Genomic DNA, 12,821 nt, shown 5'->3' on the forward strand with positions numbered 1-12,821 from the left:
AAATCCCAAACCGAAATTTTAATATTAATACCTTAGGATCAGGGTGTTACAACTCTCCCCCACTTGAATTAGGCTTCGTCCTCGAAGCCTGCTGGTCCATACAACTCCAAATAGAAACCTCGCATCTCATCTTCCGGTTCCCAGGTCCATTCGGAACCCTTCCGGTGCTGCCATTGCACCTTTACCAACTTCACTTCTTTATTATGGAGCCTCTTCGTCTTCCTGTCTATGATCGCAACTGGTTCCTTGACATAATTTAGACTTCCATCCAACTGATTGTTGTCCAAGGATATGACTGAAGATTCGTCGGCAACACACTTCCGGAGCTGAGACACATGGAAGGTGTTGTGAATCCGACTAAGCTCCTCCGGGAGCTCTAAACGATATGCCACCTTGCCCACCCGGGCTATGATCCTGAACGGACCTATGAACTGAGGTCCCAATTTGCCCCTCTTGCGGAACCGGATAATCCCCTTCCAAGGTGATACCCTCAGTAAGACAAAGTCTCCTTCCTGAAATTCGAGGTCTGCCCGTCGTCGGTCCGCGTAACTCTTCTGGTGACTCTGTGCGACTCGCAATCGGTCACGCACCTGCTGAATCAGCCCGGTGGTCTCAAGTACCACTTTCGTGCTCCCCAATACTCGATGTCCAACCTCATCCTAGCACACTGGGGTCCTACACCTCTGTCCATATAACATCTCAAATGGTGCTTGGTCGATACTGGCATGATAACTGTTATTGTACGAAAAATCTACCAGTGGGAGGTACGTATCCCAACTCCCTCTGAAATCCAGTACACATGCCTGCAGCATATCCTCCAGTGTCTGGATTGTTCTCTCACTTTGGACGTCGGTCTGGGGGTGATATGTCGTACTAAAATGCAGCTGAGTACCCAGTTCCTCGTGGAACTTCTTCCAAAACCTGGATGTAAACCGAACATCCCTATCTGAAACCACTGATACCGGCACTCTGTGCCTAGCCACCACCTCCCAAACATAAATGTCCGCCAACTTCTATGCAGATATACTCTCGGAGATCGGAATGAAGTGAGCACTCTTCGTTAATCTATCCACGATCACCAATATGGCCTCGACTCCCCTCGCTGTCCGCGGTAGCTTCGTGATGAAGTCCATAGTGATCTTTTCCCACTTCCATATGGGAATGGGTAGTGGCTGAACCTTACCATGAGGTCGCTGGTGCTCGGCCTTGACCTTCCTACAGGTCAAGCATCGCTCCACATACCCGACGATCTCCCGCTTCATGCAGGGCCACCAATAGCTCATCCTCAAATCCCTATACATATTTGTCGCACCTGGGTGTATAGAAAATTTGGACTTGTGCGCCTCCTCTAACAATCTCTGCCTCACTTCCCCCGACATCGGCACCCATACTCGGCCACACTGCGTCAACAAGCCACGACTATCCTTGACAAACAAAGGATACTGCCCCCGAATTCTTTCCAATTTCCAGTTCTCCTTCTTCACCCTCTCGACCTGAGCCTCTCGAATCATGTCTATCAAGGGTGAACTCACCGTCACCCTCATACATATACCCCTGATCGGCGACCCTGTCGCTTTGCGACTCAAAGCATCGGCCACCACATTGGCCTTCCCTGGATGGTATAGGATCTCGCAGTCATAGTCCTTTAGTACGTCCAACCATCTCCTCTAGCGCATATTCAGGTTTTGCTGGTCCATCAAATACTTCAGACTCTTGTGATCGGTATACACAATGAATTTCACCCCATATAAATAGTGCCTCCAAATCTCGAGGGAAAACACCACTGCCCCCAACTCCAGGTCGTGCGTGGGGTAATTTGCCTCGTGAGGCTTCAACTGCCTCGAGGCATATGCAGTCACACACCCCCTCTGCATCAGTACCGCACCCAGTCCTGAAATCGATGCATCACAATATACCATGAAATCGTCCAATCCCTCGGGCAATACTAGGATCGGAGCCTCACATAACCTCTGCCTCAGGGTCTCAAAAGCCCCCTGCTGATCCTCACCCCCTCGAAAAGCCACATTCTTCTTGGTCAAACGGGTCAATGGCACCGCGGTCTTGGAGAAATCCTGGATAAATCTCCGATAATTACCCGCTAAGCCCAAGAAACTACGAATCTCCGAGGCATTCTGCGGTACTTCCCATCGCATCACAGCCTCCACCTTCGCTGGATCAACCGAAATACCCTCTTGATTGATGACATGACCCAAAAATTGTACTTCCCGCAACCAAAAATCACACTTGGAGAACTTCGCATACAGTTTCTCCGTCCTCAAGGTCTCCAGCACCTCTCTCAAATGCTGCTCATGTTGTTCCCTGGTCTTGTAGTAGACCAGGATATCATCAATAAAAACGATCACCGACTGATCCAACATCGGCCTGCACACCCGGTTCATGAGATCCATGAACGCAGCCAGAGCATTAGTGAGCCCGAACGGCATCACCACGAACTCGTAATGCCCATAACGAGTCCTGAAAGCTGTCTTCGGTATATCCTCATCCCGAATCCTCATTTGATGGTACCCTGACCGAAGATCAATCTTAGAACCACGATGCTCCCTGAAGCTGATCAAACGGGTCGTCAATCTTAGGCAAAGGATAACGGTTCTTCACCGTCAGCTTATTCAGCTCTCTGTAGTCGATGCACATCCTGTGCGACCCGTCCTTCTTTTTCACGAAAAGGATCGCAGCTCCCCACGGAGAGCTACTCGGAAGGATGAACCCTCGGTCTAGTAGCTCTTGAAGTTGTGTAGATAATTCCTGCATCTCAGGTGGCGCCAACCGATATGGTGCGTTTGCTATTGGAGCGGCACCGGGTACCAGGTCAATACGAAACTCCACCTGCCTCTCCGGAGGCACTCCGGGTAATTCTTCGGGAAAAACGTCCCAAAAATCCAGCACCACGGGTACACTATTGATATCCGTTACTGCCTCCACTCACGTATCTGAAACATAGGCCAAAAATCCCATGCAGCCCTGCTGTAGAAACCTCCTTGCCCTCGCAGCTGAACAGAAGGTCGGACCCTGCATGGTCCTCTCGCCGTGGATAATCAGTTCTCCCCCCCCCCCTTGGGGTTCGAACCCGGACTAGCTGCCGCTCACAATCGATCATGGCCCCATTGGCTCCCAACCAGTCCATCCCAAAAATCACCTTCAATCCTCGCAATGGTATGGGAACCAAATCAACACGAAACCTTTCGCCGTGCACATTCAGGACGCAGTCCTGACACACACTCGCAGCACTCACGGTGCGATCATCCGTAATATCCATGATGTGTGCAAACTCACTTAGTTTTAAACCTACTTTTAATTATCAAATAACACACAAAAGGCAGTGAACCTATCAATTGTGGTATAGTTAAATAAGCAGGGTATCGATCACAGGGAATGACAAATTAAAATTAAAAACTAATTTTATCTAAGTTAATTAATAAGTCGGGGTTTTATCTAGTTTTACAAGACTAGAAACTTACTAACTATTACTTACTTAAAGACTAGAAAAGAAAATACTAACTAGAGTCAATAAATGGAAGGGAACTTCTGTTTAGTTCAACTTAGTTGATTCTATGGTTGATTTCAAGGTAATGGTGCAACGGATTAATTCTTTCGTTGGTTACCAATTCAAGTGATTAGATTCGCATTCACTACACTAATCCTTAGCAAATAAACTAACTTAAACAGTGGCCAGTTGTCTAATTTAATTAGATTTACTAGATTAATTATTCGGGTTAATTTAGACTTGCAATAGTTAACTAATTTAATCTTTTAATTAACTTCTTGTTGATGGTCATCACACAAGCTTGCACATGAATTTACTCAATTTTCTTATTAATTCTTGTTTCATATTCATTAATCCTAGACATATGGCATAGTGATCACATAGCATATGAGGTTAATAATCAATAAATGTTCATGCTAATCAATTATCTTCCTATTAACAGAAAATTAATTATTATTCACACACAAGGTTCTTTAGCAAGCTAAAATAACAAAAATTCACCAACTTAGAATTAATCCTACCAATCAATCAAACCATATTGTCAACTTTGTATCCCCATACAGAAGTCTAAAGGTTTTAGCTCATAATTGAAGTAAATAACAGCTAACAAACAGAGTCAAACTGTTTAACCATAATGATAAAACAAAAGAATAAGTGGAATGATGAAATTTTGCCTCAATTCTTCTTCGGGATTGAATTCTAGCTTTTCTCGTCGTCTTCTAGGGTTTTTCTGTCTTCTCAATCGCAGCTAAACTCTTCTGAATCGTTCCAGAATTCTTTCTCTATCGTTCTGAAGAGTTATCCCTATATATACGAATCGACTCGTTGAGTCAGGTGGCGACTCGTCGAGTCCATCTCTCAGTCCCCGTATTGTGATAAGTCTCTGGAATCCCGAGTCATTATCTTCTCGATTCTTCGATCGGACTCACCGAGTAGTCGACCCTACTCGCCGAGTAGGTATTATTTTTGGTGGTTTTCTTCTTTGTTCCATTCTTGATCTCTCAACCGCTTCTCCTGCTTCCTTCTGCTTCCGAGCTTCATTTTTGGACTGAAAATATAATTCAAACACTTTTAAATACCTTTTGTCCATAAAATGCAATAATTTAGCTAATAAATGAATAAAAATATATACTTAATATGAACTAAATATGCACATATCAAAATACCCCACACTTGACTTTTGCTTGCCCCCAAGCAAAACTAAATTTTAAAACATTAGAATCACATATGACAACTCCAATCTAACCCGACCATTATGCCAAGACCGCAACGCATGCATTTGTGTCTAAAATTTTTCCTAAGGACCTCCCATACTCCAAATACTCACAATCCTCATAAACACTCGCCCACTCACCCTGAACTATGCTCATTTTATGCAACCCTCCGAATCCATCCGCAGAAAACCTCTTACCCTCAAGGTATTTTTAATTGAGCAACCCAATCATACATAATCTAGAATTACACTTTTCGATACCACTATGGAGCTCTTTTGGAATTCTTCACTTCCTTTGATAATTTGATCTTTGATTTCTTTGAATTCACCACCTTTATTGATTTTTGGTATCTTCAACTTTTTGGATTTCTTGGAATTTTGATCTTTTGATCTTCGCTTTAATTGCTCCAAAATTCTTACAACTTTTCTTGTAATTCTCTTTTTTTTACATGTACCTCACTTTTTTCACTCAAAACCCTACATACTTAAGCAGGGGCGCTCAATCTCAACCTTTATTAGCTAACGATAACAATCTTCCTGGATACATTTCAGGTTTAGGCTGCTAAACATATTGCATCCCTCAGGCTGAGCAGGGTCGTGTCTTTGTCCCATGATTTCACTGGAATAAGGAAGCCACAAATGCACTAGAACGTATATAGGCTCAACTAAACATTTGGGTTTTCATGCAATTATCAACACAATTCTAACATGGAATCCTAATTTGCTTTTACCAAAATTTTCTAAATTAAGTCCTAAGTAATATTTTTGGTATGCAAATTTTTTTTAAAATTAATCTAAATTAAGACTCTAAATTTTCTAATATGTAACCAACCCCCTACCCCACACTTAATTAATGCAATGTCCCCATTGCATATTATGCATGATAAAAACATAAAAAGAGAATAAAGAGGGAATTGGAACAAACTCCCCTGGGATAGCAGTCGATAGGTTGGTCACTTTCATTTTAGCTCCAACTTCAATTGACTTTAGACATGGGAACATCTCATCCATGTCTTGGGTGTCAAAATCTCGTGTGGATCACTCCAAATACGCGGAAAAACAGTGTAAGATCTTCATGAATCAATATGGAAAGAGTAAATGGTCAAGTGGTACTCTTATCAGCATCAGATCAGCAGTCCCCTTTGTTTAAAAATGAATGACTCGTCGAGTCATATATGTGACTCGTCGAGTATAAGCGCGGACATCTTCGTATGTGTGAGAATACTAGGCGACTCGTCGAGTCAGTTTAGTGCACTCGTCGAGTAGACCGCTAGACGAAAAAATGGCATTCTGCATTTGTTCCAGCCTCCAATAAATCTTCAAAACTTTCTCCCCACTTTTAGACTTACTCGCTAATGTCCCTAAGGACCGGACTCGATACTTTGACTCTAATGCTTCCCTCTTTTGACTCTCTATCACTCTTATAACCCTTTTGACTCTAGAACTTTAACTCTCCTATGCAAGCATTCCTAATTCAATTCTGAAAAATAATCAAGGCAAACACACATTAAACAAAACAGTAAAAAGTCTTAACACATTCAAACAAACCAAATAAAAAACAAAAACATAAAAATAGAAATTGAAAATTGTCTAATAGAAACGCAAATAATTTAATCCTCCTCCTCGTCATGATCCTGATCCGGTGCTGCTCCACTTCCTCCCGCACCACTCCTTCTTGTACTAATCACCTCGTCCCACGATGGAATATAAGGAAAGTTACCGCCATCGATATGCGGTATGTTGAAGTGATCGAAAAGCCGGATATGTGATTGATTGCTAAAATTGATGCCCTGCGCCATTTGATCTTGTAGCCGCCTCATCTCCACATTGTACCAATCCATTGGTACCTCTTCATTATCAACCGGAATCACCGGCGGCTCTTCCTCCACATCCCGCTCCCTCCTCGATCAGACCCTCCTTCCCGGTGCTTCAGGACCAACTACCGGATCATCGTGCGGGATAGCATAATGACCACCACCATAGTCTTCAATAATCCTGGCCCGCCGGAAAAGAATTGGATTGAATGGAGGCGTAGGAATCATCGTCATAAAGTTCCATGCACCACGGGTCATCAACCCAAACGAGTCGGCTAGCCGGGTGACAAACATACCACCATTAATTCGAGAAGTTTTGCGATCCTTGACCGCACCCTCCGATAGATATGAAGCCAAACACCATGGAATACTACAAAAAATGTCGGGTGTGATAATGCTCCATAAATAGAAGACATCAAGGTTAGAAACCTTGTCATCATCCTTCCTTTGGTTAATAGTGGATGAAATGAGACGATGAATAAGGCGGTGTGTAGGCGATCGAATGTTCCCCTCTTGCGCCGATTTCGGAATATAAACTTTGTTGCCAATCGTGTTCCACCACCCCGTGCTCGTAACTCCATCGGGAAACACCATGTGGGATTGCTCCAAAAAGGCCCGAAAGATATCTGTTGAGACCAAGGGCTGGTCATAAATTCCCAATCGACAGGCAAGGTCGAGCACAGAACATTGATGAAATTCACCCCCAAGGCAGAAACTGAAACTTGCTGGGTGATAACAATCCACTCCCCCCGTGAAAGATACTGTGGAGAAGAACTCTAGGCATAGCTCCAAATACACCGGCTCTTGAATTCGAAAGACCCATCTCCACCCCTCACAAATCATCGTTTCTCCTTCGTGGGTAAACACCTTTAAAATATAAGGAGCTAACTCCTCTTCATAGCGTACATTTTGCAACCAATCCCAATCTATCCTATTGGGCACGTATATTTCCTTCTTCCTTATATCGGCTAACTTCTTCTTCCACTTCCGCATTGTTGAAGCGGACTCAATTTGTGGGAAATTCAACCAAGGAAAGTCCCCTTGGTGTCCCCCAGAACTTTGCCCCCTGCTGAACATTCTTTCTGCAAAACAAAGATACAAAACCCAGAAACATAGATTATAATTAAAAGACGTCATGCACATGTTCCTCGACTCGACTCGTCGAGTCCATGTACGACTCGACGAGTCGCAAGAACTGCACGAGTCAGTTGGTGGGTCGGTCTAAATTGGACCAGGAAATCTCAAAATTTCTTCCAGGGTTTTGTCTAGACATATGTATATAAGGTATTTAGGCAAGAATAAACATGCAAAACATCATAATTCATGAAAAATAAAAACCCTAGAAATTTAATAATTTTCAAAATCGGTTTTTTCTATGCAATTTCCATCATAGATAGCCTTAGAATCATGCTTTTAACAGAAAAGAGGGAGAAATTTGTTACCTTTTTGTGATGGAACTTGAAAAAAATTGAAGAACAATGAAGAGGAAGATGAATGCTTGAGAGGGAATTGAGAGAGAGGCGCACGGCGAGTGTGTGTAAAAACTGATTCTTTTAGGGTTAAAACCCTAGTTACCAGTTGTAAAAGTAATTCTTTTTATTATTTTTTTCTGTGAATAATACCGACTCGTCGAGTCGGGGTCAGACTCGGCGAGTCTGGTCACGATGCCATTTTTTTTTAAATCTATATGTACTCGTCGAGTCATGGGCAGACTCGGCGAGTCTCTTGCAAACAATTCAAAAAAAAATTTAAAATTCTTGTCATTTATTAAGAAAAAACTTAGTCCATAGTTAAATAAGCAGGGTATCGATCACAGGGAACGGCAAATTAAAATTAAAAACTAATTTTATCTAAGTTAATTAATAAGTAGGGGTTTTATCTGGTTTTACAAGACTAGAAACTTACTAACTATTACTTACTTAAAGACTAGAAAACAAAATACTAACTAGATTCAATAAATGGAAGGGAACTTCTGTTTAGTTCAACTTAGTTGATTCTATGGTTGATTTCAAGGTAATGGTGCAACAGATTAATTCTTTCGTTGGTTACCAATTCAAGTGATTAGATTCGCATTCACTACACTAATCCTTAGCAAATAAACTAACTTAAACAGTGGCCAGTTGTCTAATTTAATTAGATTTACTAGATTAATTATTCGGGTTAATTTAGACTTGCAATAGTTAACTAATTTAATCTTTTAATTAACTTCTTGTTGATGGTCATCACACAAGCTTGCACATGAATTTACTCAATTTTCTTATTAATTCTAGTTTCATATTCATTAATCCTAGACATATGGCATAGTGATCACATAGCATATGAAGTTAATAATCAATAGATGTTCATGCTAATCAATTATCTTCCTATTAACAGAAAATTAATTATTATTTACATACAAGGTTCTTTAGCAAGCTAAAATAACAAAAATTAGGGGTGTGCATAAAAACCGCAAAACCGAACCGATCCGGTCGATCCGAAACCGAAAAAAACTGAAACCGAAAAAACCGGGTATATACGGGTCGGTTTCGGTTTGGATATTCAGATATCCACGGATACCCGAACCGAACCGTATTATATTATTTATTTGTATATATATATTTTCTATTATGTAATATAATAAAAGACTATAGAATTTAATTAAAAATTTGTTACAGCCCATTCCAAATGGCCCAAATGGCACCCGACTAGTTGACTGTACTCAATTACTCAATGTTTCGCTTAGGGCAACAATTCAAGGCTTCAACCAAACGGGAATTGAGCAACCGGCAACGATCACTCGATCATCGATCATCGGCCACTGTCGCAACTCACACCATTCGTTGTCGTCTCGCCATTTCTCTCGTCAACAAGTCGGCATTCAGCAATCAGCAACAAGTCGAGAAGGAGCAGTAGCAGTTCACGTCTTCACGAGTCACGACGAGTCGACGATTACAAGCTTAGATTACAACGAAATCGTCAAATCGACACATCGTTCTCTCCATCTCCACTGTTTGGTACTCGGTAATTAGGTATTCCCTTTAATTTGTTCGACTTCTCATTTTTTATTCGTCAATTTGTTCGTACCTGCAACCTGCATCAGTTCGTTCTCGTCTTTTGGACATTACCCCTTCTGTTTAATTTTATGCAGTTTTTTTAATGTTGTTTTGTGATGTTTTTTTATGCTGTTTTGTGCAGTTTTTTGGTACTGTTTTGTGTTGTTTTTGGTGTTATTTAGTGCAGTCTTTGTACTATCATATACATGTTGTTTTTTTTTTCTATTTGTACTAAATATTGTTTCTTTCTTTTGCAGGTTTGGTGATGATTTTAAGATGATTTGATGTTGTGTTTTTTTGTTTTGTTGAAGGGATTATGGTTGTTTTTTGTGTTATCAAACTAGTGTTAAACATTTTTAAATCTCTTATTGAATTGTTTGTTTTGGATGACTTTGTTTTGAATGGATATTTTACAATTCACTTGAATGTAGCATTTTTTTATTAATTTTGCTTTTGTATATTTACTAATTTACCGGGTAACCGTGAACCGAACCGTGGTTACCCGCCTTCATACGGTTCGTTTCGGTTCGGGTTTTTGTATAATATGGTTCGGTTACGGTTAGTGCAAGTAAAGTACCCGCCCCGTGATCACGGTTCACAATTTTATTACTATCCGAGCCGAACCGCCCTGTGAACACCCCTAACAAAAATTCACCAACTTAGAATTAATCCTACCAATCAATCAAACCATATTGTCAACTTTGTATCCTCAATTCTTCTTCAGGATTGAATTCTAGCTTCTCTCGTCGTCTTCTAGGGTTTTTCTGCCTTCTCAATCGTAGCCAAACTCTTCTGAATCGTTTTAGAATTCTTTCTCTATCGTTCTGAAGAGTTATCTCTATATATACGAATCGACTCGTCGAGTCAGGTGGCGACTCGTCGAGTCCATCTCTCAGTCCCCGTATTGTGATAAGTCTCTGGAATCCCGAGTCATTTATCTTCTCGATTCTTCGATCGGACTCGCCGAGTAGTCGACCCTACTCGCCGAGTAGGTATTATTTTTGGTGGTTTTCTTCTTTGTTCCATTCTTGATCTCTCAACCGCTTCTCCTGCTTCTGTGCTTCATTTTTGGACTAAAAATATAATTCAAACACTTTTAAGTACCTTTTGTCCATAAAATGCAATAATTTAGCTAATAAATGAATAAAAATCTATACTTAATATGAACTAAATATGCACATATCAATCCACCTCAAGCGGGGTATCCAGAGTCCCTGGTGCGTCTCGGAATTTCTTGCTAAGCGCAAGAGACACAAAAGATTGGGTAGCCCCCGAATCAAATAGGACATGGGCGTCATACCATTGATCAGAAAGGTCCCTATACAAAGCATAATAAGCATACATACAAACATTTACCATAAAAGAGACAGAGGATAATGAACACATACTAGCCACAACGTCTAGCGCGGCCCGAGCCTCCTCGGTCGTCAGCTGGAATGCGCGACTCTTCACTGTTGGAGCTTCCGCCTTAAGGCGGCCATTAGTAATCCTCATAATGGTGGGCGCAGGCGTTGTCACAGATCCTCCTCCTCCTCCTTGCAACCTCGGACAATCGGCCTTTTATGGCCTGTCTGGTTATAGTGAAAACATATCAGGCCCTTCTTGGGGCAATCCTTAATCAAGTGACCTTGTTGGCCACATGAGTAGCATCCCGACATCCCGGCCGTCTGACAAGCCCCACTATGAAATCTCCCGCACTTGGCAAACCGGCCCCGACCCTGTTGGCCCTTACTTGAAGAATCGGAGGTCTTAGGCTTCTTAGCCTGAGCCCCCGCTGCATGAACCTGCTCAGTCTTCCGCTTTGTGCGGGACTCCAACTCCATCTCCCTCTCACAGGCCTTATCAACCATCCATTCAGGGTTTTACACCCTGTAAAGCTCACAAATTCCCGTATGTCCTCTCTCAGCATAGAGTGGTATCTGGTACTCCTCAAGTCCTCATCTACCGCATACTGAGGAATCAACAAAGCTCGCTCTCGAAACTTGATGGTGATCTCCGCCATAGTCTCAGTGGTCTGCTGTAAATCATGAAACTCCCTCACCATCCGTTGCACCTCAATAGGTGGTGCAAACTCCTGATCGAATCGTCGGACAAACTCGGCCCACGACATGTCAGCCACATCGGCTGCTCCCACATGCCTAGTAATCTCGCCCCACCAATCTCGGGCCCTGTCCCTCAGCATACAGGAAGCAAATCCAACCTTTGCCTCCACCGGGCAAGAACTCGTGCGCTAGGCATTCTCAATGTCCGCCACCCGCCACCCGGGCAAGGACTGTCATTTCACAAAACATAATGATCAGGATACCCATAACGAGGTTACTTCCATACCGTTTTCCTTTGGAATTCCCAGGTAGAACATGGGTTTGGGTACGAGTCCTGTGCTTCCAGTAGTACGGGCCCAATACTACCTTCCACACCTACCCGTACCTTACCCCCCTGCTTTACCTGGTACTTCCAAAGGTATCCACACAAATCATGACTCACAACTCTCGCATGAGCCAAACCTGGACACCCTATGGTTGTCCTACTCATAACAGTCAAACCAATCACTACGGATTATACACAGAAAGGATCAATAAACTAAATCAATCATCCTGGGGCTATAAGCTCTTAATCGTATATAATTTTAAAAACATACACTTAGCAATTCCATATAATCGACAAAGCTCACTATCATATAACATGGCTATTCAACTTGGGAAACTACTTACTTAGCTCGGCTGATCACACGCGTTTTTTGTCTTCAAAAAAATCCTTTTTAAGTTTCTTTTGAAAACATTTTACCACTTCCGTAGTTTGAGTCCCGACACACCCGAGAATGTGTCCGAATCCCTCAAACCAAGGCTCTGATACCAACTTGTAACGACCCAATTTTTATCAAGAAATTTTTTTTCATTTTTAATTACTCAAACAATTCCCATAATCCATAAAGTTCCAAACCATTTGTTTCCCAATTCACAATTATTACAATTTCATTGTACTTTTGAAAACATCAGAGAGTCCCAACACACAAAAAGAGAGGTAGAGTGCATGCCACGTCATCACGCCTTGCCTTTGCCCTTCGGCTCGGAAGTACCTGAAACAATCAACAACCTGTAAGCGAAATGCTTAGTGAATTTTCCAGAGCATACCACACATACACAAACCACATATCATATATCCTGTTAGCTATAGAAGCTACACATATATCACGTAATCCATGCATACATGAAACCTGTGAGATTGCCATGGGCTACCCCACATGGTCTTTACCTAGGACT

This window comes from Lactuca serriola, chromosome 3, assembly GCF_051521515.1.
Source record: "Lactuca serriola cultivar US96UC23 chromosome 3, Lser_US96UC23_V15, whole genome shotgun sequence".
NCBI classification, from domain to species: Eukaryota; Viridiplantae; Streptophyta; class Magnoliopsida; order Asterales; family Asteraceae; genus Lactuca; species Lactuca serriola.